Source organism: Lynx rufus, unplaced genomic scaffold, assembly GCF_022079265.1.
Source record: "Lynx rufus isolate CCGP_SWC_20201006 ecotype Redwood Valley unplaced genomic scaffold, mLynRuf1.p SCAF_5, whole genome shotgun sequence".
NCBI classification, from domain to species: Eukaryota; Metazoa; Chordata; class Mammalia; order Carnivora; family Felidae; genus Lynx; species Lynx rufus.
Genome location: NW_025814867.1, coordinates 71408429 through 71431757, shown reverse-complemented (window position 1 = coordinate 71431757; position 23329 = coordinate 71408429). Strand labels below are relative to the sequence as shown.

General features: G+C 39.6%; 1 protein-coding gene across 1 annotated transcript in view; it reads left to right on the top strand.

Annotated features, from left to right (window-relative positions):
- Positions 1-426: 426 nt before the first annotated feature.
- Positions 427-23329, top strand: part of GNB4 (G protein subunit beta 4) — a 58229-nt gene continuing 35326 nt past the window's right edge. Inside the window, exon 1 of the mRNA XM_047100267.1 lies at positions 427-538. The gene's annotated coding sequence lies outside the window, so the exon portion shown is untranslated. The remainder of the gene's footprint in view (positions 539-23329) is intronic.

The following is a 23329-nucleotide window of genomic DNA, read 5'->3' as shown; positions in this document are numbered from 1 at the left end:
CTAAGTCAGCGCCCCCCCGCCCCCCATCCTGCCAAGAGCAAAGTGAGGCTTCTATGGTGCCAGGAAGGAAACCGGCCACACCACTCGGGCGCAACTCAGAAGTGTGCTCCGGCTTCCAGGCGCCACAACGACAAGAAAACGAAACTGCCTGGGAATTAATGTTTTTCTTCTTCTTCTAGCAGGAAACGAGAGAGAAAATAGGAAGCAGAAGCTGCGCGCGGCACCCGCCGCCTTCGCCCCCCGTCCCCCGCCCGGGCGGCGCGCGCTCCTGGGTGTGCGCGTGGCCGCGGCGCGTCCCCAGCGGGCCCGCGCGCCTCGTGCCTCGCGCCTCGCGCCTCGAGCCACGTCTCCGCCCCGGCCCCTGCGCGCCGCGGAGTTGGCTGCTGGGCGGTGCGGGCCTGGGTGTGGCCGGCGGATCTCGGCGGCGCTGGTCTCGGCGGTGCGCTGCGCTCTGCACGCCGGCTCCGCGCACTGGGGGCTGCTGAGCGCCCCGCAGACCCAGCAGCGGCCGGTCGACGCGGAGCCCAACTCCTTTCAGGTAGGCGGCGATCGCGCGAGCTGCAGCTCGTGGGTGCGCCCCACGCGGGGGCCCCGGGCTTCCCGCAGGGGGCGTGAGGCGCCGCGGGGCCCCCGTCCCGGCGGAACGCCGCCGGCCGGTGGCGCGGGGCTGGCCGGCTCGGGCGTCCCGGGCTGCCGGAGCCTGCCCGGGAGGGACGGGGCGGGCGCGCTTTGGTCGCGCTCTGCTGCCGCGCGGGGGACAGCCCCTCGGCCGCCGCCTCGGGCACTTCCTGGGGGGCTCGTACCGGTCGCTCTGGGAAGCGAGGGAGCGGCCCATTAGTCCCTGGCCTCCAGACCCGCAGACCCCCCAGCTCCCTCCCCACGCCCCGAGGCCCCTCAGGGGGACTCAGAGCGCGAGCTCGTGGTTGCCCCGAAAATAGCGGTTATTCGGGACTGCCCAGAAGGGTTATTGGGTGGAGAGCTCTGGGAAAGCTCATAAAAGTTTTCCGCTTAGTGCTAAAAATGAGACTAGTGGTTTCGTGTTAAATTTATTTTGGAAATGATATGTCCATTATTGGGGAGGGGGTAGTGGATAGGAATTCTTGTAAATTCTGAACATAGTAAAATGTTTTTCTTTTCTCTCCACATTCTTTTTCTGCTTCAAAACATAAATGATTGCCTTCTACTTTGATATTTATTGCTATACGGTAAGGCAAGACTGAATTTCCAAAAGTTTAAAAACAGACTTGAATTTGTTTATAGAAGCGATGCTTTGTTATCTTGCCTCTCTCTCTTTCTCCCCCTTTTCTCCCACTCCTTCCCTTTCTCTTTTAGTAGAGGATGTGGATACATCTTTCTCTCTTTCGGCCACGGACTGAATAGCTCGGCGGCGTTTGGATAAAGCACCCTACTGGGAAGTTTTCTTAAGACATTTGAGATTTAATTGTTGGTCAGAACGCTTTATTATCATTCCTTCTTAGTGTTGCAAACTGAGATTGTGACCTTAGAGTACATTTTCCTAGAACACTGAGCACACACTGCTTATTTAAGATGAAAGGGAAGTCATTTCTAGACGTGGAGGAAAAGGACGGTTTGGATACATAAAATTGTATGCTTTGAGTGTCTTTTCCATTGTACATTTTAAGACTCTTTTGTGTGGGGCTTTTTGTTTATTACTGATCCTGGGCTCTGAAGGTTTATTGTGTATTTCAGTATTTGGCTAAAGATCATTTTAAGATTTTCCATGTTGCATTTTGGTTTGCAGATGAATTTGAAACTGAAATGGAAACTTTTAAAATACCGTTTTATTGAACGTGGTTAACCCTTTTGTGCATGCACATTTATAAAATTATAAAATTGGTTAATGTGGCTTGCAGTACATTCAGGTTCATCTCTTTGTGAGCCATAGGCATTATTTTGGTGGTTATTCTGAGTCATCGGTCTTTGTTAATCTGTAGAATTACTTTTATTATTTTTTCCAGCTTTACTGAGATATAATTGACATCTAACATGGTATAAGTTTAAGATATTCAGCGTGTTGACTTGGTACTCATGTATTGCAAAATGGTGACCATAGTAAGGTTAGTTAACACATCCATCACCTTCCATAAATACCTACGTGTATATGTGTGTGTGTTTAGCAACTTTCAAGTATAGAATACAGTGTTAACCATAGTAATCATGCGGTACCATGCATCCCCAGAACTTTCTTATAACTGGAAGTTTGTACCATTTGATCAACATCTCCCCAGAATTGTTTCTTTAAAGTCATTGGCGCTTTAGTATGTCAGCACATATTTTTACACTTTAAAAATAGATTCTGGGACATTTTGAAAATTGAGAATTGGAACAAAGTATCGGACATTTTTCTGCCCTTAGCAAGTACTGCCTGAGATGGTGTGATTTCTGATTTTTTTCAGGCATGTTACTAAAGTGCACTGTGTCACTAGTTTCTTTACCTTGCTGACTGGTTTTGCCTGTATTTATTATAGCAACTATTTATTTGACATTTCTTCTGGTCCAGGGGGTGATGCTGTACATTTTTCTCTTTATGTCTTACATGAACTTGGCAAAGGGGGCATTATTCCGTTCTAAAGGTAAGGAAACTGTGCCCCTGAGATGTTAAGTAACCGCTGATGGTCGATGTAGCTGTTAAGTAGCTCATCTGGGATACAAGGCCAGACCTCTCTGAATCTGAAGTCCACGTTCTTTCCTCTGTGCCACATTGACTTAGTGCCAGGACATGAGGAATGACCCTCAATTACTCGTTAGCATATTTGTAAATTTTCCAAGACATGCCAGAGATACAGATTTGTTTTTCTAGCATTATCATTACTGTCCGTCTGTGTTGTTATACAGATTCTCATGTCAACCATTCTCTTCTCACTTCTTTATTCCTGGTTAAATGTCTGGCTCAGGGTTCAAGACCTCCCTCTTGCGAGGGCAGATTTTCTCCTGTCGACATTAATAGGTGGTGAGAGCTTGATGATTCTTCCAAAATAATAACCCCCTATTAATGTGGGGTTTCTAGAGCCGTAGATACAACTATTTTGGAAGATTATAAACAGTATGGCAATCTGTTTTGGACTATGGGAACCCTCTGAGATTCCTCAAATTAAGCCAGATGATATTTTGATAGATGTTTACCCCTGCAGTTATCCTGTCTCTACTACAATTTCAACTCAGTTTCTGCAGAATCATTTATATCATTATACAAACATTCTGTTATGTCTCTCATCTTAAAATTATTTTCTTGATCCAGTATTCTGCCCCACTTCTCTGGCTCCACTTTGAGAAGGCATAATTTTTTTTTTTTTTGAGAAAGCATAATTTTTTGATAGAACAAAAACAAATACAGGCAAGGATAACCAGAACGTAATTAGTCATCTACAGGGGGTGGGTAGGAACTGAGTAGAAGGCAGTGGAGGGAACAGCACTGTGGCAATTATATCTTTTTGTATAGTTTTGAGTTTTGGAAACTTGTTTATGTTTTATATGTTCAAAAATAAAATTAACAAGGTTGAAAGCAAAAACCTCCAAAATTGAATATAAACAGCAACAAATGAACCAGCTATATTTCAGTGAATAACATGAACTCTGTGAAGAAAAGAAAAATCCAAGTAAGTCTTTAACACAACACTTGGACTATCTACCCTTAATCTAAAGATAGAAAGGACTGCAAAACAACAACAACAAAACCAACTTGAACCTGGTATAGCAAACTGGTTTTTTATGGTGGTAGGAAAAAAAGCAGTTCAGGAACTATTTTGTATGTGCTGTAGGAATGAGCAAATGAGTAAATTCATTGATATTTTTTGAGGTAGGGTTTACACTGTGGGAGAAGGGAAATAAAGATATGGAGTGGAAGAAGACAGTGAAACACTCTCTGGTGTTGGGTTGGAATTAGAGTTATCATATATTTCCTAGCTCTGCCTGATGAACAGGTGTGGACAGAATGGCACCCTAGTAGCAGTGAGCACAAGTAGTGCCCATATCTAAGTGGCTGGTTCCAGGGCTGGGGCAGGGAAAGTAGAAGACGAGCCTAGAACACAAAGTCAGGAATTGTTCTCCAAAATGGTGGTGGCATATCAAAAGGACATAGGAACTAGCTTGAACGGCTAAATCTGGGAAAATTTGAGCCTCGAAATGAATAATGATAGTAATGGATTGTAACCTATGGAATAAAATAAGAACCCACAAGTTCATAATAAATAAGGGAAAGGGGAAAGCACTCTCAAGTAGACTGCCAATAAAAATGTAGAAGGAGCAAGAGAATTCATAAAGTGACTAGCTTGTAACCACCATGGTCACGTTGATTCAGGCAAATGTTACTAATGGAGAAAGTTTGATGGGGAAAGGATATTAATACAGTTTCTAGTGGTCTCTCCAGAGGTTAATGACCAAGGGGAAAAGCAATAACTTCACAGTACAGAAGTCTGGCAGACACCATCTCAGTGAAGCAATCAGTGTTAATATCACCAGTAGTGGGATAAACAGATTCTTCCTGGTGTGCTTGGACTGGGGACATCAGTATTTTTCTAAAGTGCATAATCAAAATCTATGTAGAGGAAACAATTGAGGGACCTTAATTGAGGGCCATTCTACAGAGTTACTAGCTTGTGCTTTTCCAGTATGTTAATATCATAAAAGACAAAGGCAAAGGAAATGTCGCAGATTAAAGGAAGTTTAAGAGACCTGATAGTAAAATCCAGTGCATAATCCTGGATTGGATCTTGAATTGGAAAATCCAGTTGATCTAAGACAATATCAGGACATTGGCAAAAATTGAATATGTACCAAATATTAAATAATAGTATTGCATCACTGTTAAGTTTCCTGAATATGATAATTGTGCTGTGGTTATGTAAGACAGTGTCCTTGTTCTTAGAAGATACACAGTGAATTATTTAGGACTAAATGGCCAAAGTATCTTCAATTTACTCTCAAACGGATGAGCAGTAAGAATTATTATATATGAAGAAGGAACTTGATAAAGCAAACATGGCAAATATTAACAATTACTGAATCTAGGTGAAGAGTCTAAGAGTATTCACTATATTACTTTTTTCTTTCTCTTTTTTTTTTAATTTTATTTTTTCTTTGTTAAAATTTACCTCCAAATTAGCATATAGTAAAACAATGATTTCAGGACTAGATTCCTTAGTGCCCCTTTACCCATTTAGCCCCCCCCCAACCCCTCCAGTAACCTTCAGTTTGTTCTCCATATTTATGAGTCTCTTCTGTTTTGTCCCCCTCCCTGTTTTTATATTATTTTTGTTTCCCTTCCCTTAATGTTCGTCTGTTTTTTCTCTTTGTTTTTCAACTTTGTATTTTAAATTAAAAAAAATGGAATGTTAAAAATAAAACTTCGGGGCGCCTGGGTGGCGCAGTCGGTTAAGCGTCCGACTTCAGCCAGGTCACGATCTCGTGGTCCGTGAGTTCGAGCCCCGCGTCGGGCTCTGGGCTGATGGCTCGGAGCCTGGAGCCTGTTTCCGATTCTGTGTCTCCCTCTCTCTCTGCCCCTCCCCCGTTCATGCTCTGTCTCTGTCCCAAAAATAAATAAACGTTGAAAAAAAAAATTAAAAAAAATAAATAAAACTTCAAAAAATAATAAAGTTACTTTGTGTCCCAAAACAAAAACATTTTTGAAGGAGTCCATATAAGCTGTATCTGCTCCTCAACTCCCCTCTTGTTCTGAATTCGTTCCAGAGAGACTTTAGCCTTCCTGTGCTGAGAAGAGGCCATTCTTCTCAAGGTCACCAGCAATGTCAGTCCTCCCACATTAGATCTCTTGGCTGCATTTAATTCAGGTGATAGATAACTTCTTCCTATTGAAGCATTTTTCCCTTGGCTTCTGGGACACTGATTTTCATCCTGCTTCACTGGCTGTGTAATCTCCTCAGTAACTGGTGTCATCATCTACCCAGCCACTTAGGCTAACAATCCTAAGAGTTCTCTTTAATGCTCCTGTTTCACTCATCCTACATCTATTCCTCCATTGGCAACTATAATGGGTTGTGACTTAAATATTGTTTCAAATTTGGCTGTATTTTATTTCTACCGCCACTACCCTTGCCTCAAACCACCATCTTCCCTCGCCTGGACTACAGCAGTAGCCCCTAACTGGTCTTTCTGCTTCCAATCTCAGTCAGCAGAACCAATTGCTATTAGATAAAGTCTGAAGTTTTACTGTGGTCTGGAGGCCTACATGATTACATGCCCACCCACCTAATCTCTTCTGCTTTGTGTACTCCCCTCTAGCCTATCATCTCTGCTGTTGATTCAGCATGCCAGGTTAGTTTCTGCCTCAGGACCTTTGCATTTACTGTGTATTCTTCCTGGAATGCTGTTCTCCCATTTAAGGCATGGCTCATTTGATCATTTTATTCAGGCTTTACAGATTAATTTATTTAAAAATAGCCTTCCTTGTCACTAACTTCTTGCAGTTTCTTTTCTCTTGCATAGTACTTATCTGTACTTGAAATTGTTGTTTATTTATGTGCTTTATTATCTGTTTCCTAGACAGATATAGAATAAAGCTCCATGACAACAGGGCCTTTTGTTTGTTTTGTTGACTGCTAAATCCCTAGAGCCTGGAATGTGCCTGGCATGTGGTTAGAACTCAGATATTTGTTGAATGAATAAATGCATAGATTAATATTTGCCAACTTTTTTTTTTATTTAATACTATTTCAAATGGAGAAGACTGTCTCAGAGAATCCTGTAATGTTAGTGCTGTTTGAAGTTTCTTGGTGATACTGCTTAGCTTCTCCTGGAAGTTATCAAGTTGTCAATTTTGTTTCTCAGCTTCACCTTCCTTTTGTCTGCCCTCTGGTGGAGGTAACGCAGATAACCAGCAGAGGAGAACAATAGGTTACTAGGAAGAAACAAAAAGTGAAGAACCTTGACTACCAACTGGGTAATTAACTTCTAAATTACAAAGATGTAAAAAATTTTAATTTTTGATAAGCCTCTCAATTCACCTATTAATATTGGAAAGATCGACAAGAAACGGCAATATTTGGATTTCAAGAGATATCTAGGATGAAGAAAAACACCTATTTATCTCCAAAATGTTTTGATTACTTAACATAATTCCTGTTTAAATATACTTCGTTCTATTAAAATATTTTTAATATTTTTCCACTTTTAGTAATATTAATATTAATTTCAGTTCATCTTTTGACTTTTCTGTATGTCAGTAACATATACCAATGGGGAAGCCAGTATTCAAACCCCAACACTAGAGGGACTAGAAGCAGTCTAGACTAGAGGCAGCACTCTTAATATTTATGCTTCACCACAGCCTTCCTGTTGTGCTGTGATGAACAATATATGTTCCTCAATACCATTTTTCCAGTATGCATTGTGGAGAGCCTTCTAGAATTGCTGAAAATTATATCTTATTTAATTTGTTTTGAAGTAGCAATCACATTAAATGATTTTAACACCCATGTGCTACTGACTTGCTAAAATAATGTAAATTTAAAGTTTCTCTTAATATCCATCTTTAATATTTAAGGCAATACACAGCTTAAATTACTGCCCCCTTCCCCATTTTGGCTTTGCAGGGTTGTTTCCTGGGCTGTATAGTTTTTACCAAGGAAACTTAATATATTAACTTAATATATTAAGGGCAAACACCCACTGAAACGCTTATCTTACAGTTGGAACCCCAGAAGGGAGCATTTGTTCAGGGGTGTCGTTAGTACTGGCATCTTTGCAAGTATTTAGAGCTCTGATTTTCTCATCTTAAACAGTTACATAATATTTCATCATATGGTTATGCCACATCTGCTTTGCTGTTTTATGTTTGTAATTTTTTTTTGCAATTTTTTGGTATATAAACAATTGGATAGTGACTGTCCTTAAACATTCATTCTTATTCAGAAATACTGTGTTTTTAGAAGACTTACTGTTTCTTCTTCATCATCTAGTTTTTTAGCTATGGAGAAATTGATAGAATCTGTACCACATAGAATGAGAACACTACTTTGGAATAGACAAAGATGAAGACAGTGGTTCCTGTGCTCAAAGAGCTATTTGTCTCTTGGCTTGTGTATAAGAATTTCTGATACTTTTGTTATGGTAACATTTAGCAATGGCTTGACTCATTTTTTCCCCTTCAATTTTTATGAGTTCCCCACCTACACACCATTACCCTGGAATTGCTTAACGAATGAAAATTGGGCCTTAACTATTTGGTTATGTGAAATTAAAAATCCAGTAATGCAGCTTAAGCAGAATGAGACTTTGTTGTCTAACTGGCGTAGATTATACATTGTATGGAGGATAGTTAACAAGGCTTATAGTGACCAGGTTTTTATAAGGAAGTAATTTAAACATTTTTTATTTGCTAGACTTCTGTAAATTAAATTATGTGCTTAATGGAAAAATGGTAGACATTGAAATTGAAATTCATCAACAAGGGATCTTCATTATGTGCATTACTTATGAATTGGGTCTCTGGGGAAGCTGTTGTGGGGGAAGGAATAAAATTTTTGAGAAAATGTGGTCTTGGAGTGCCTGACTGGCTCAGTTGGAAGAGCATGTGATTCTTGATGTTGGGGTTGTGAGTTCGAGCCCCTCATTGGATGTAGAGATTACTTAAATAAGTAAATATTTAATAAAAAAATGTGGTCTTGTGTCCATGATATGAAAAGCAAAAACAGTTGATATTTAAAATTTTTAAACCTTAGATATTAATTTTTATGGTTATATGTTAACCTTTATGGGAACTAAAATTTATCAACAAGGGATTTCATTATTTCATTAATTAATGTGCCACTATGTAAAAACAGAGAAATACTCCTCTGTGACTTAGGATATAAAGGGGAGACATGTTCATACGTAAATTTCACCCATGGTTTTGTGCTTTCAGTGAGGAAACAATCCTTGTAAAGTTTTTAGAGATGATGGTGAGACATGTTGTGAAGAGATGATGAAACATCAGGAGTAATGCGTGTTTCCTTAATGCTGCTGAAGAGTGAGCTATATTGATATATGTGATAGTGAGTGTTGCAGGATGAAAACATCAGTAGGAGAATCAGAGCAATAGAATAAAACTAAATGTGTCTAAATGTAAAAAAAAAAAAAAAAAAGGAAACACTGTTCAAGCCACTTGGGAGAGATAAGATGTATTGATGGATTTTGAGAACATTAGTGGTCCTGGAGGGAGTTGAGGATGGAGTGGAATCACGAATAGCTGGTGTGGGTTATTAGCTGTTAGTCTAAACCCAGGAAAGCAATCATATGATGTTTTTGTAAATAAAGTGTGATCCTGAAGTAGCATTCGTGGATATCTGTTCATCTCAGACCAATACCACATAGGTGTATTTGCTTTTTAATTATTAAAAAAAAAGTTTTACTTTGTGCCTAGGCATTATGGCTTTGTGTTAGAAAGAATGAAAACTGTACTGAAAGAAAGACATTGAGTGTTGTACTCTATTTCCACTTATTGGTAACTTTAAGATAATTTTACTTTTTAATTTTTTATCAAAAAAATTTTTTTTAATTAAGTTTATTTATTTTTGACAGACGAGTGCAAGCATGCACTGGGGAGGGGCAGAGAGAGAGGGAGACACAGAATCCGAAGCAGGCTCCAGGCTCCAAGCTGTCAGCACAGAGCCTGATGCGAGGCTCGAACTCATGAACCATGAGATCATGACCTGGGCTGAAGTCGAACGCTTAACCGACTGAGCCACCCAGGTGCCCCAGTTTAAAATTTTTTTTTAATGTTTACTTATATTTAAGAGAGAGAGGGGGGGACAGAGTGCAAATGGGGGAGGGGCACAGAGAGGGAGACACAGAATCCGAAGCAGGCTCCAGGCTAGGCTGTCAGCACAGAGCCTAATGTGGGGCTTGAACCTGTGAAATACAAGATCGTAACCTGAACTGAAGTTGGACACTCAACCCACTGAGCCACCCAGGTGCCCCTAATTTTGCTTTTTTAAAAAACATATTTTACTTTTACTAAAGCTGTGAACACATAGAATTATAGCTATCTTTCCATGAATATGTTAGTTGCACATCACATTTTGTCCTGTGAAGCCAAATTAGCAAATAAGCTAGATCATGATGCCTGTTGGGCACTTACATTTGTTGGATGAAATGCTGATGGCCGCAGTTATCATATTTATTTTAAATCAATTTGATTTGCAAAGTCAGTCAAAGTTTTTTTTATTATTTTTAGAGGGAGAGAGAAAGAGCCTGCACGGGCCACTGTGCAGGGGTGGGGCAGAGCGGGAGAGAGAATCTCAAGCAGGTTCCATGCTTAGCACTGAGCCCAACATGGGGCTCTATCCCATGGCCCGGGGATCATGACCTGAGCTGAAATCAAGAGTCAGATGCTCAACAGACTGAGCCACCCAGGTGCCCCCACAGTTGTCATATTTTCATCCTTTAGTGGTAGGATTCATTTAAACATTTTTTAGATATAACTAAAGAGTAATACATAACCAATTCTGGTAAATATAAGGGGTTTCTGGTCTAAGACTGTGTGATGTAGTGATACGGAGATGAACCATACATGGTCCTATAAAAAAAATCCAAGGGGTAATAATACTTGAGTGAAGTAATAAGAGAAAAGATAGTCTGAAAAAGTTATGATTTACATAATTTATTTTCCTAATGTTTGGTTCAGAATCTTAAAAATACTAAAACCAGAGGCGTCTCAACTTAGAAATGGTAGGACTTAGAGAAGTCCTTTTAGACTAAGTAAAAGGAAATTCCCTGCCATTTTACATAGCTGCCAGTGAATTTATAGAACTTGTTGCTTTAAGAGGTAGTACAGCTAAAAATATAAGCATACTAAAAACGGTTTCAGTTTAAGGGAACTTAGTGTGGTGAGTTCAGCCATATTCTCAGGAAACATTCAGTTTTGGTGACATAACATCCTAAATATGTGCTGTTTCCACCCTTACATCCTAATATAATGATTATTACTTAGCTTTCTCATGAGAAGATGAACTTTTCTGATTGCGGTGGGTCAGTGCCTGTACCTAATGTAAGTAGGTGTTAAATACATGTTTCTTGAGTAGAAGAATGAATCACATGAGTTGGATTGACAGTAGGTCGGGACAGTGTTCATTTCTTACGTGTTTTAGAATTGTAGCTAAAAATAATAGGAATAATGCAGGAAGAAAAACCTTTTGAAAGGTTTTCCCCAAATGTTGACTGGAAAAAAGCTAAACTTATTCACTTAAAGCTTCCATTTTCTTTCTGTATATGAATGTAGGATACACTAAAAGAATGGAAAAATATCCACTCTATATTTAAAACATACACTCTACATTAGGTTTTCATGTAATAGCTGATACTATTATAAGCTTTGTTACTACCTTTGTCTCAAAGACTCCTTCCCTTTTCCTTGATTTAAAGGATACTTTGTATAATTTGTAATTTAAAAATTAAACCCAAGGAATTTATGATTAAACACTCAGCTTTTATAAATGGCAAATAGTCTAAAACACTACAGGTGTCACACGTATTTAATTTATAACACAAATGTAAAAATGTATGGGAATGAAACAAAGTCTGTTTTTAATTCCATGAATTCCTATCCATTTTTTTTCCTTTTATTCATGACATTTTATTGGGTCATGGAATTTACTACTTCAGTTTAGATTCCTACCAAGATGACAAATCCTGTTCAATGACAGACCCCCTGATTCTTATCCAAAGTGTTCACCTCAGTGCATCTGTTTATGATACTTGGATGAAGAATTTGTTTTCTTGTTGATTGATTTATGACTAGGTGTGGCCTGATCTTGTTGTGACTTAAGAAAATTTAATCACAAGTTCTTAAAACAAACAAACAAACAAACAAACAAAAAGCCATAAAAGCTTCGTTTGGCATTTGAGCATCTAAGGCCCTTTTTAAATTAATTCCAGGGGCGCCTGGGTGGCGCAGTCGGTTAAGCGTCCGACTTCAGCCAGGTCACGATCTCGCGGTCCGTGAGTTCGAGCCCCGCGTCGGGCTCTGGGCTGATGGCTCGGAGCCTGGAGCCTGTTTCCGATTCTGTGTCTCCCTCTCTCTCTGCCCCTCCCCCGTTCATGCTCTGTCTCTCTCTGTCCCAAAAATAAATAAACGTTGAAAAAAAAAAAAATTTAAATTAATTCCAGAGGTACATGAAACACAGGGGGGTCTTTTTCACATACTTTGTTACTTTAACGAAGATTAAAAACTTTTCAAGTATCTCTTTTTTAAGGTGTTATGGGTATTTCCTGATGGAAGATAGCTGGTTCCTAAGCCATCCTTCCAACTCTTGAGTTTATTTCATTCTTATATTTCTTAAAGAGTAAAGCAAGACCAACTACAGGTGGATTGTTTTAAAGAAGGCAGTGGCTGCCAAAATAAAAAAAAAAAATCAGGTTATTGCTAGATACATTATTTCCCTTGAGGAAAGGGAAGCTAACACCTGAAATACATCAAGGAATCGTTAACAATTTCTTTGTAAAGGCATGGTTAAGTTGTATTTGAAAAATAGGAAATTTATATGGGACCTTGTCTCTCTTTTTTTCTCTCTTCCCATTCTTAAGCCATTCCTCAGAAAAAAAAAATTCAAAAAATTTTCACCATTCAGATATGGGAAATAAGTCTGCTCTATTTAAAAACTGATAAGAATGGGAATGATTTTTTTCTATAATTATGTATTCCAACAAATATATTTTTTTAAAGCATTTAGATGTTTTGTTTCACCAGGAAGATAGTATAAATGCCATTTAGTATTTTTAGGAACTTCTTAATGCATGAACAAACACATTCTTGAACTTTCATCCAATCAAATGGTTTTAGATTGGTTTCCTAGGTAAACAAGAGTTTAAACTTGTGGCTCTCAAACTCTAGGAGGCACCAGAAACACCTGGAGTGCTTGTTGAGCACTGAACACCAAGCTCCACCCTCAGAGTGGGAAAGGGCCTAAAAATTTGTGTTTCTAGCAAGTTCCCCAGTGCTGCTGATGCCTGGTCCCCACACTTTGAGAACCACGGCTTGGGCTATTTAGTTAATTAGTGGTTATTAACCACGTTTCTTCCCTCACGCACCTGAAAGGTATATATAACATTAACAGCGCTTCAGTCTAAGAATCAAGGCATTGGGGTGGGGGTAGGCAGCGTGCTGGGGTGTGCCAGGAATTGATGTCTTCACAAGGTGGGTGTAGTTTGAGAAAGGCCTTCATGTGAATGGATGTTTTCTCTCTTACCGTTTCCCACCTTGAAGCTTTTTCCTCTCCTCCGCACTCATTAGAGTGTCTTGGTGTATATAGTAGGGGATAGGGATAATGTTTTCTCCTGGCAGACAGAAGAATATAGTCTCTAGACTATAGAGACTATATAGAGAATAGAGTTTCCAGGGAGGGATCTTCAGTGCTTCTCAAGGAGTTACGGAGAGAACAAAGTGGTTATGTTGCAGCATAACTGAAATGCTGAGCCCATGACAAAAATTCTTTCTGGTAATAATTGTATTTTTCTCTTTTGTTTCAAGTATTTTGTATTATATCTGTTGATCCAGATAAAGATATGGGCCTGAGTAGTGTTTCTGGTTAGAGTGTCTTTGTATATTTCCCTTGCTGGGCAAATTAGCCCTTACTTAAATATCCAAGGGCATTTTGTGAATGTGTATATTTAATTCCCAAAACAATCCCACGGGGTATCCCCACTGTACCGAAGAGGAAATCGAGACTCAGAGCTGTTAAGCAATTTCTGGGATCACACAGTAAGTATAATGTGAGTGAGTCAGCAAGCTCTATTAGGTTGTATGAACTTGGGTAAGCGCTGTAACATCTATAACATGTAGTTTCCTCATCTGTAGGATGGGGATGATATTAACCCCTACCTACTGAGGTCAATTTGAAGTGCTCCAATGAGTTACTATGAAGAGTTTTGAACAGTGCATGGCACATAGTGCTCAATAAATGCCATCTCTTGGTTGGCTAACTCCTACTAACTCCTCAGTTCTGGGGTTGTCCTAACTTTGTGCCAGGTAATCTTCCTCTTATATACTATAGGTCAGTAGTCTCTTATCCATAATTTGGAGATCCAAAATGCTTTGAAAACTGCAGTGTTTCTTTGTTTTGTTTTTTCATAAATTGTTTAGTGGCAAAATTTTATGTGATTTGGACTCATTTTGTGCCACAACATGGCCTGAACATGAAACTTGCTAGTCTATTTTTCCCCCCTAGTTGTGAGTGTGCTTATTTTTTTTTTAATTTTTAAAAATGTTTTATTTATTTTTTGAGAGCGAGAGACAGAGACAGAGCATGAGCGGGATGGGGCAGAGAGAGAGGGAGAGGGAGACACAGAATCTGAAGCAGGCTCCTGGCTCTGAGCTGTCAGTGCAGAGCCAGACATGGGGCTCAAACTCACAAACCGTGAGATCGTGACCTGAGCTGAAGTTGTACACTTAACCATCAGAGTCACCCAGGTGCCCCATGAATGTGTTTGTTTTGTTGCAGAAATACTCCTTGATTATATGGGGTGCTGCCTCAGAGTCCCATTGGTATGTTATGCAGTATATGGACACACCTTTTTAAAATCTGAAAACTTCCAAATCTGAAACACCTGGTGCTTCAGCTTAGCGTAATGGGTTACGGACCCATGTAAGCATGCGCATAAATGTCTTTTTCCTGCTTAACTGTGAACTGGGGAACTGTCCTACTCATGTGTACTCATTGTACATGATAGGCATTCAGTAAACGTTTGGTGAAAGAATGAGCTGTGCCACAACATACCGTTAGGTGAAGGGAAACAGACTGAAGAGTGACATCTTATTTTCTGGAACATAGACAAAACAGACCGCCTTCAGTTCTCAAGAGGTGGAATTTTTTACTTTGGGGGCACTTAATTGCGATGAGAAATTTGCTAGCGGAAAAAAAAAACAAAACAAAACCTTGATGCCCGTGCTACAGTTTCAGCAGCTCTAACGTTAGCTCTCACTTCAGTTTTTCTGTTGTATCCATCCATTTGCCCCATGCAGCTCCAGGTTTTTGGCTAACTTCTTGTAAAAGCCACATGGGAAGATCTGTATTTGGAATACTTGGGGTGGATAGGCAAGTATGTTTTGTTGTTGTTTTTTATTTTGAGAGAGCGAGGGGCAGAGAGAGGGAGAGACAGAATCCCAAACGGGCTCCGCACTGTCAATGCAGAGGTTGAAGCAGGGCTTGAACTCATGAACCACAAGATCATGACCTGAGCGAAATCAAGAGTGGTCCGCTTACCCAATTAAGCCACCCAGGTGCCCTGCAAGTGTGTTTTTAAATTCCATGGTAAGAATGATCATAAAAGCTTTGAATATCTTACCTAATTGATTATGGGTTTAGGGTGGGGTTTTGTTGTTATAGTTGTTTTTTAGCTTTACAAAGTATAGGAATTATAAAGACTACAAAGAGAAAAGTAGAACATTAGAGAATTATAATAGCAGCCTTGAATTTTTCTGACGAATAGACATAGTAAGCAAAAGTAGTTTTATGCTTAAATTTAAGTACAATTTAAAATATTCTTTCATGCCTTATGAGCTTTCATGTTTAGTATGAAAAATATTAGTAGCTAAAAAATACTCATATTTCCTTGTCTCATAGAGATGAAGATGGTTGTTCACCAGCGTAGCAATATAATTGTACAGGCTACATAATGCCTTGCTTTAGTAAAAATTCTGTGGACGTTTTAAGAAGTGGGGAGGGAAGGTTGTTTGAATTATACAACTGTATTTTTTTTCGATTTATTTAATAAATTGGCTTGGATACAGTGACTCATTAGTATTTTTTGAGTATGTGTAACTGGCACAGCTGAACTTTTAAAAAGATAACCAATATGCTGCTTTCTTCTCAACATACAATGCTTTCACTATATAATAATTTCAATTGTGTTAAATGAATCCATTGTTCATGTTGAAAAGAACTTGGTCAAGAAGTTATGGTAACTGAAAGACACTGTGCTTACATTAAACTAATTTCGATTGAATTATTAGTTTAAAATTGCTTTAGTCTGCATTTTCAGTACTACTTCAGAGATTGTAATGAATAGCTCCAGTGTGACCTAGCGTAAAAAAAATCCCCATTGGTGAAATTGAGAATTACATTCTACCCTTCTGATGTTTTTTGTTTGTGTGTTTTGTTCTTTGTGTGTGTGTGTGTGTGTGTGTGTGTGTGTGTGTGTGTTGTGTTGTTTGTTTTGTAAAGGAATGTAGTTGGCTCATAGATTATCTCATATTCCTCTATCTTTCCTTCCTCCCAGGAGGGAAATTTCTTGACCAGTTGGCTAAAGATAGACCCTGGGAAACCAAAGTATTGAAGATGGTGAATGGGGGTGGAAGGAGTCCACAAAAAGACAGAAAAAGAATAGTGAGTGAAGTATAAGGAGGATCTAGGAAGTTGGGGTGATGAAAGCCGTAGTAGTAAAGTGCATAAAAAGGGAGTGTCATCAGTCATATTCAGCAGAGAAGTCTAATGAGATGCCCTTTGAAAAGAGGCAGTGTGGTAGGGTAGTTGAGATCCTGGGTTCCATACTTGGATTCAGTTCCCAACTGTGCCTCTAATCTTAATAAGCAAGTTATTTAACCTGTCTGAGCCTCAGTTTATCTTTGGCTTAAAAAAAAAAAAAAAATTAGGTAAGCTCTATGCCCCATATGGGGCTCAAACTCATGACCCTGATCAAGAGTCGCACACTTTTATGACTGAGCCAGCCACGTGCCCCTCTTTTTGTCTTTATGTCCTTCCACTTATACTATGGTTGCCATTGGACTTGAGGTATGGTAAAAGATAAACTGAGGCATATTAAATATTTTAAGACTTTTTTAAAGCAAAAATCGATTTAGTTTGGGCAGTGGTAGGGCAAGATTTTTATAGAGCTGGAAGCAAAACAAAACTATTTGAATAGTTGATTAGCTTCTGTGGTTTCCCTCTTTGGAAGGCCTAGTTGGCTGCGATTGGTTGTCCTTAGGTTTTGACTTCTTAACCTTGAGACAATTACAGGCTTAGTTTTGGATTGCTTACATAGTATTCTACTGTATTAGAACCACCTCAGTCTAATAGCCTCCTTGTTTAATTAGTGCAAGAGTTCGATTAACTATAAAATATTTATTGTGGATCCATGTGTGACTTACTTTTATATATTTAAATTTGGTTGCTTATTGATAAACATAAATACCTGTAAAGCAAATACCCAAATCAGGAATTCAAAAATTAACAATCACTTGTAACTGCTATACTTGGGTGCTTCTCCCTTGTACTATTTTATCATTACCTTGAAAAACTTTTATTACATATGTATGCATTCCTAAACAATGTATTTCTTAGTTTTAGTTGTTTTTGAGTTTTATAAAAAGTATAATGCTGGCATGTGTCTTCTGGAACTTGCTTCCCCCTACCCACATGATATTATTGTTCAGATTAATCTATATTGTATACAACTGTAGTTCATTTGTTTTCATTGCAATAGAATTCAACATGAAAACACTATAATTATCCATTCTCCTGTTGGTTGGCATTAGTGTTTTAGTTTATTGCTATTACAAGTAGTACTGTATGAACCCAACTCTTGAGCAACATGAGCACACGTACTTGAGTTTCTTTTAGGGCTTCTATACCCAGAAATGGAATTAAATCTTTTTTTCTTTTTCCTTTAAGTAAACTCCATACCCAGTGTGGGGCTCGAACTCACCACTCCAGATCAGGAGTGGCATATTCTCCCAACTGAGATAGCCAGGTGCCCTCAGAAATGGAATGGTCAGATTGAAAGATAGACATCACCTTTGCTAGATATTGGCCAAATTGCTTCCCTAGAGTTTTCCCACCTGAATGGAGTTAGCATTTTCCCCCAGCCTTGCCAATTCTGGGTTGAGATAAAATTTTATCAATCTGATAGATACGAAATAGTTTTTTATATGCATTGCCCTGATTACTGAGGTTGAATATCTTTTCATTTGTATATTGGCTTCCACAGTTTTTCCTATTGTGATTTGCTGATTCGTATCTTTGTACATTTTTCAATTGGATCATTGATCTTTTTTTCTTAGTTTGGAGAATTGCCTTTAAACTCTAGATGCTAATCCTTTATCTTAATTTTAGCTTCTAATTATCTTTTCCCTATCTGTGGCTTGGTTCCCCCTCTCCTCCTGCCCCCCTCCTCCGTAGAAGAGAAACTCTTCTCATCATGAATACACTGTCCTTACACAACAGAAGATGCTAACCCTTCTAGCTGACCTTTTCTCCTCTTCTTAGCCTTCTTGTATGCATGGATCATTGTAAGAATTATTGTGTAAAGTTGTGTTGTGGGTAGTGGTGGTGTGCCACAGACCGTTGGGCTATTCAGTAAGCCTTGAGGTTGATTCTGCTTTCATATGTTAGAAGCTTTTTTTTTTTTTTTAAATTTTTTTTTTCTTTTTCAACGTTTATTTATTTTTGGGACAGAGAGAGACAGAGCATGAACGGGCGAGGGGCAGAGAGAGAGGGAGACACAGAATCGGAAACAGGCTCCAGGCTCTGAGCCATCAGCCCAGAGCCCGTCGCGGGGCTCGAACTCACGGACCGCGAGATCGTAACCTGGCTGAAGTCGGACGCTTAACCGACTGCGCCACCCAGGCGCCCCCATATGTTAGAAGCTTTAAAAAACATCATAGAGGCGCCTGGGTGGCTTAGTTGGTTACGCGTCAGACTTTGGCTCATGTCGTGATCTCACGGTTCAGTTCGTGAGTCTGAGCCCCACGTCGGGCTCTGGCTCCGTGGTGACACTGCGGAGTCTGTCTGTCTCTCTCTCTCCACCTCTCCCCTACTCTATCTCCAAAAAGAAAATGTAGCATAATTGTCTCTGCCTTCAGCTTTGGGGCTGTTCACTACATCTGAGTCCTCAGAAGTCCTACTCGGTTTTCTGTTAGGCACATGACCAGCGTAGATGAAAACCTTAATTTCTGTCTATAATCACTTCCATTTTTTGGTCATTAATTCATGTAAGGTCTGATCAGTGAAAGAGTATGTTTTGGTTTACTTCTCAGGTTGGATTCTTGATTATTTTAAACTTTAAGGAAGATTTGGAGTTAGTTTATGTGGCAGTTGGCCTGGCCATCCCAATGGAGAATTTCTTTAGTGGTGTGTGGCTGTTTTATTTTACTGGTTTTCTTTCCTCTGCCATTACTTTTCATATCCCCTTCCCCCAACCCTCAGGTTGAATTCACAATTAAAAAAAAATATTTTGCCATTTCCTTGATTTGTTATTAACTGTGGCTGTAAAGTAACTGCAGGAGGGCCAGCAAGTGGTTGGATGACTGTTTTTATAGTCAAATATGTGCCCTTGAAGACTTACTTGGCTTTAGATCTATAGTTTGAGGGAGCTACTTACTAAATTGTACCTGATGCAACAGTATTCTCAAGAATTCAGAACTTTTATAGCCATAATCAATACATAGACCGACCACTTAGGTTGTCCTTTAGCCTTTCAAAACATAATGCAGTAGGATTTGGGGGTGTCTTATTGATTCATTTTTAACCCCAGTCAGCCTCTAGGCTTGTATGGAAGTAGTTTATAATCTAGTTTATGCTAGATCTTCTCTTTATTGGTATTCTCAGGAATCCAGCAATTGTCATGTGAGAAGAAAAGATCAACAGAAAGCTTGTGTAATCAAAATAATCCTTTCTCCTTAGTGACAGAACTAATAAGTTGGCTTTAAAGAGTGAAAAATTATGGGGCACCTGGGTGGCTCAGTGGTTAGGCGTCCCACTTCGGCTCAGGTGGTGGGTTCAAGCCTGCATCGGGCTCAGTGCTGACAGCTCCGAGCCTGGAGCCTGCTTCCGATTCGGTCTCTCCCTTTCTCTCTGCCCCTCCCCCACTCGCACTGTCTCTGTCTCTCTCTCTCAAAAATAAATAAAAATGTTAAAAAAATAAAGAGTGAAAAATTAGTTCCTCCTTTTAGCAGCAGATGTGGAAGAGGGGGGAAGGCAGCTTGAACATTTCTTTTTAGGCATCCAGAAAAAATTTATGGTCTTCTCTGTAGGGGAGGAAGAATAATTTTCCCTTTACCCTTCTGCGTTCTTGACCGAGACCCCCTGCAGTAAAAGATAAATGAGAAAAACAAGTTTGTGAACACGTATTTCTCTGGTATACGAGGGAGATTCCCAGGGAAAAACTCCCTTAGCCCAAGGCACCAGCTTAAATACCATCTTCAGCTAACGACCAAAGAAAGTGTACCAAGAGTACCGGTGGGAGTGGATGGGGAGGGGCCGAATCCTGGAGGTTATCAGGAAAAGCAAGAGTAAACAAGGGTAAGATTTGTTGTGCAGATTTAAGCTGGTGTGTTCTCTGTTGGTTAAGATTTTCTGGTGATAGAGTCCTCTTTTTCTTCCTAGTAGGAGAGGGAGACACCCTTACAAATGGAAATTTTCTTTATAAATGTACATTTCCATTTCAGAGGGGTGACTTCTCTTTTGTTTTCAGTTTCTCCTTAGTTTGCTGTTTCTGAGAATAATCCTATGCCACATCCTTAGGCCATATTTGGGGTGGCATATTCTGCTAGCTTTCATTTGGTACAAACATCACAAGGACTCTGATTTTGCCTCTTAGAAACCTTTCCAACACAGTCCCTTGCCTTATAACTGCCCCTGCCTTTTCCATGATGACTGCTTAATCTTACCTGAAGTTGGCTGGGCATGAGTGAGGCTGGAGAATTTATATTTCCTGTGAAGAAATGGGGTTATGTATAGGCAGCTGTCTTTGAGAGTTCATAATGAAGGACAGGAAGAGGAGTATGAGTGATAGTGAAATGTCAATCAAGGTGTTTGGTCTTTCTCTCCTCCCCCCCCCCCTTTTTTTAAGGGAGAGACTTGGGCATGTTTAACCCTGATAGAAAGGATCCAATTGAAAGTGAAAGGTTACCCACAGGTGGTGGTTTGCTAGGTAAAAGTGAGGAATTACAACTTTACAATAAACTAAGCTGTTAACACCTAAATATACTGACTAATCTTAGCTTTCATTAAGTTCATTCTGATATAATATGAAGTCTGCAGTGTTACCTGGAAGTATTCCTGCCAGACACATTGAACTTGAGTATCATCTAGCATGTAGCTCTAACTTCCAGTCGATTGGCAGGATAGAGGATAGAGAAACAAGTTCAACAATAACGTAAGGAAGTAAACAGAATGTGAGTCACTGTATAGGACAGTGGCTCATTCTCTCCAGTGAGTCAGTATTCTAGGGGAAAAAAAGAAAGCAGGTGGTGGATACTTTTAGATGGGAGAGACTTGAGACGTAGCCAAATGTACTACATAGTCCTTAGTTGGATCCTATTTTGAATAAATCAGATGCAAGATAGTGGTGGAATAATCGGGGAGATTTGAAAATGGACTAGGTATTAGCTCCTAATTAATCACAATTAATTTTGGTAGATTGATTAGTTATTATGGTTAAATAGAAAAATGTCCTAATATTTTTGGAGATATATGCTGACGTATTTCAGAGTGAAACGTCTTGATGTTTATAACACTTCAGCAAAAATAAGGTAAAGTAAATACAACAATATTAGCAACTTGTAAATCACGTGGTGGGTATTATGGGTGTCCATTATAACTAATATCTTTACCTTTTTCTGTGTTTGAAAATCATCCTAAAAGACTAAAACAACAGAGGAAAAATGAGAGCATGAATATTCTAGAAGAGATCATCAGAAGTGTAACATTACTGAAAAGATGATAGATAGGATTTAAATCATAGGTGGAAGAATTGGACCAAATGACCGAAAAGTCAGTTGCTCTGTCTTAATAGAGGGGAAAGAGAATGTGATGAGTCAGTTATGTTTGTGTGGTTTTATATATTTAGTAGTAGAAAATTGAAAGAGTTCATGTCTGATGGCTTCTGCTTTCTCTGTGATGTAGAAGGCAGTCATCTGCAAGAGGGGGTATGAAAGGTCAAAAGCTTAAAGAGTTCAAAGGAACTGAAATAGTTGATAGTAAGAGTGGAAGTGATAAAAAGCTGCATAGGCTGTTGGGTGGTTTTGAGGGCCCATTTGAGATGGGTAAAATGAATTTGTAGTGTCACTAATATGCCCTGTTTGCCCTGTTTGACTTTTTCGATCAATATTTGGTCACTTCAGTACTGGCTGAAAGAAAGTAGGTAGTCGGGTTTATGAAGGTTGTGATTTTTGTCTGTTGAGTATGACAGAGTAAAAGGGTGGGGAAACTAGGGTGCTGGCAAGATTGTTGATCAAGTGCTGGATCTGGAACCTAATCTGTATAAGGAGGAAAATGCAGTTTGCAAGTAGCAGATGAATAAGCTCTGGGGGTCTAATGCACAGCCTAGTGACTACAGTCAACTGCACTGTGTCATATACTTCAAAGTTGCTAAGAGTCTCGATCTCACATGTTGTCTTTACAAAGAAAAGATGGTAATTGTGTGATAGGATAGTTAACTCCTTGGTAATCATATTGCAATGTAGAAATCACATTCTTTAAAACTTCTACAGTAACTACATAATATTATATGTCAATATATCTCAAGAGGTACCACAAACTCACTGTGTTTCACACTGGACTCCTTATCTCTCTTATGAACTTCTCCTTCGAGGAGTCAAGGACTTGAAAGTGTCTGGGATTTTAAGTACTTGCAGGATGGTCAGTTAGCCTATTCCTGTTTCATGGATGCTAGCTGACCATAGAGACTCCTTGGTCAGAGACCAAGGACCACCTTACTCACTGCACAGCAAGTAGCATATCCTGGTGTTGGTTTGTGTTAATTTCCCCATGCTCTTCAGTTTCTATGAGGTTAACACAGGTGGGGGTAGATGGATGCCACACATACAGTGGGGTTTGTGTCACAGCCCAGAAACACTGAGCTTGCGGAATTGACTGATTTTACAGTTAGGTGGAAGCAAGCCTGCTGTGTCTTGGGGTTGAGGAGACATTGTGTCATCCCTCAAGGTTGCTCGCCCCGAATACATCCCTGAGAAATGGCCCAATTGAAAGTGACTAGGGCCTTACATTTTGGCTCACCCAGGAGAAATGTGTAGGGACGTCCAGGGACCATGGCCTCTCCCAAAAGTAACCCATCCACAGAGTGGTGGTGATGAGGGAACTGCTTTTTGTCATTCCTGTTCATGGTACCTCCATCCTTTTGGACACCCAGGCTAGAAAATCTCATTCATTTGGTACATACCATAGTCTGTTCTGAGTAGCCCTTGCCACATGCTACTAGCCTTGTTACCTGAAACTGGATTTGCCTCTTGATGAATGTTGAGCCAAAACACACAACCAAAGAACAGGAAAAGGAAGGGTTTTACTTGTCATAAGTAAAGGAGAATACCTTTGTTTGTTTCTTCCCCAAAGCAGTGTCTCCCTGACTGACAAAATTGAGGACA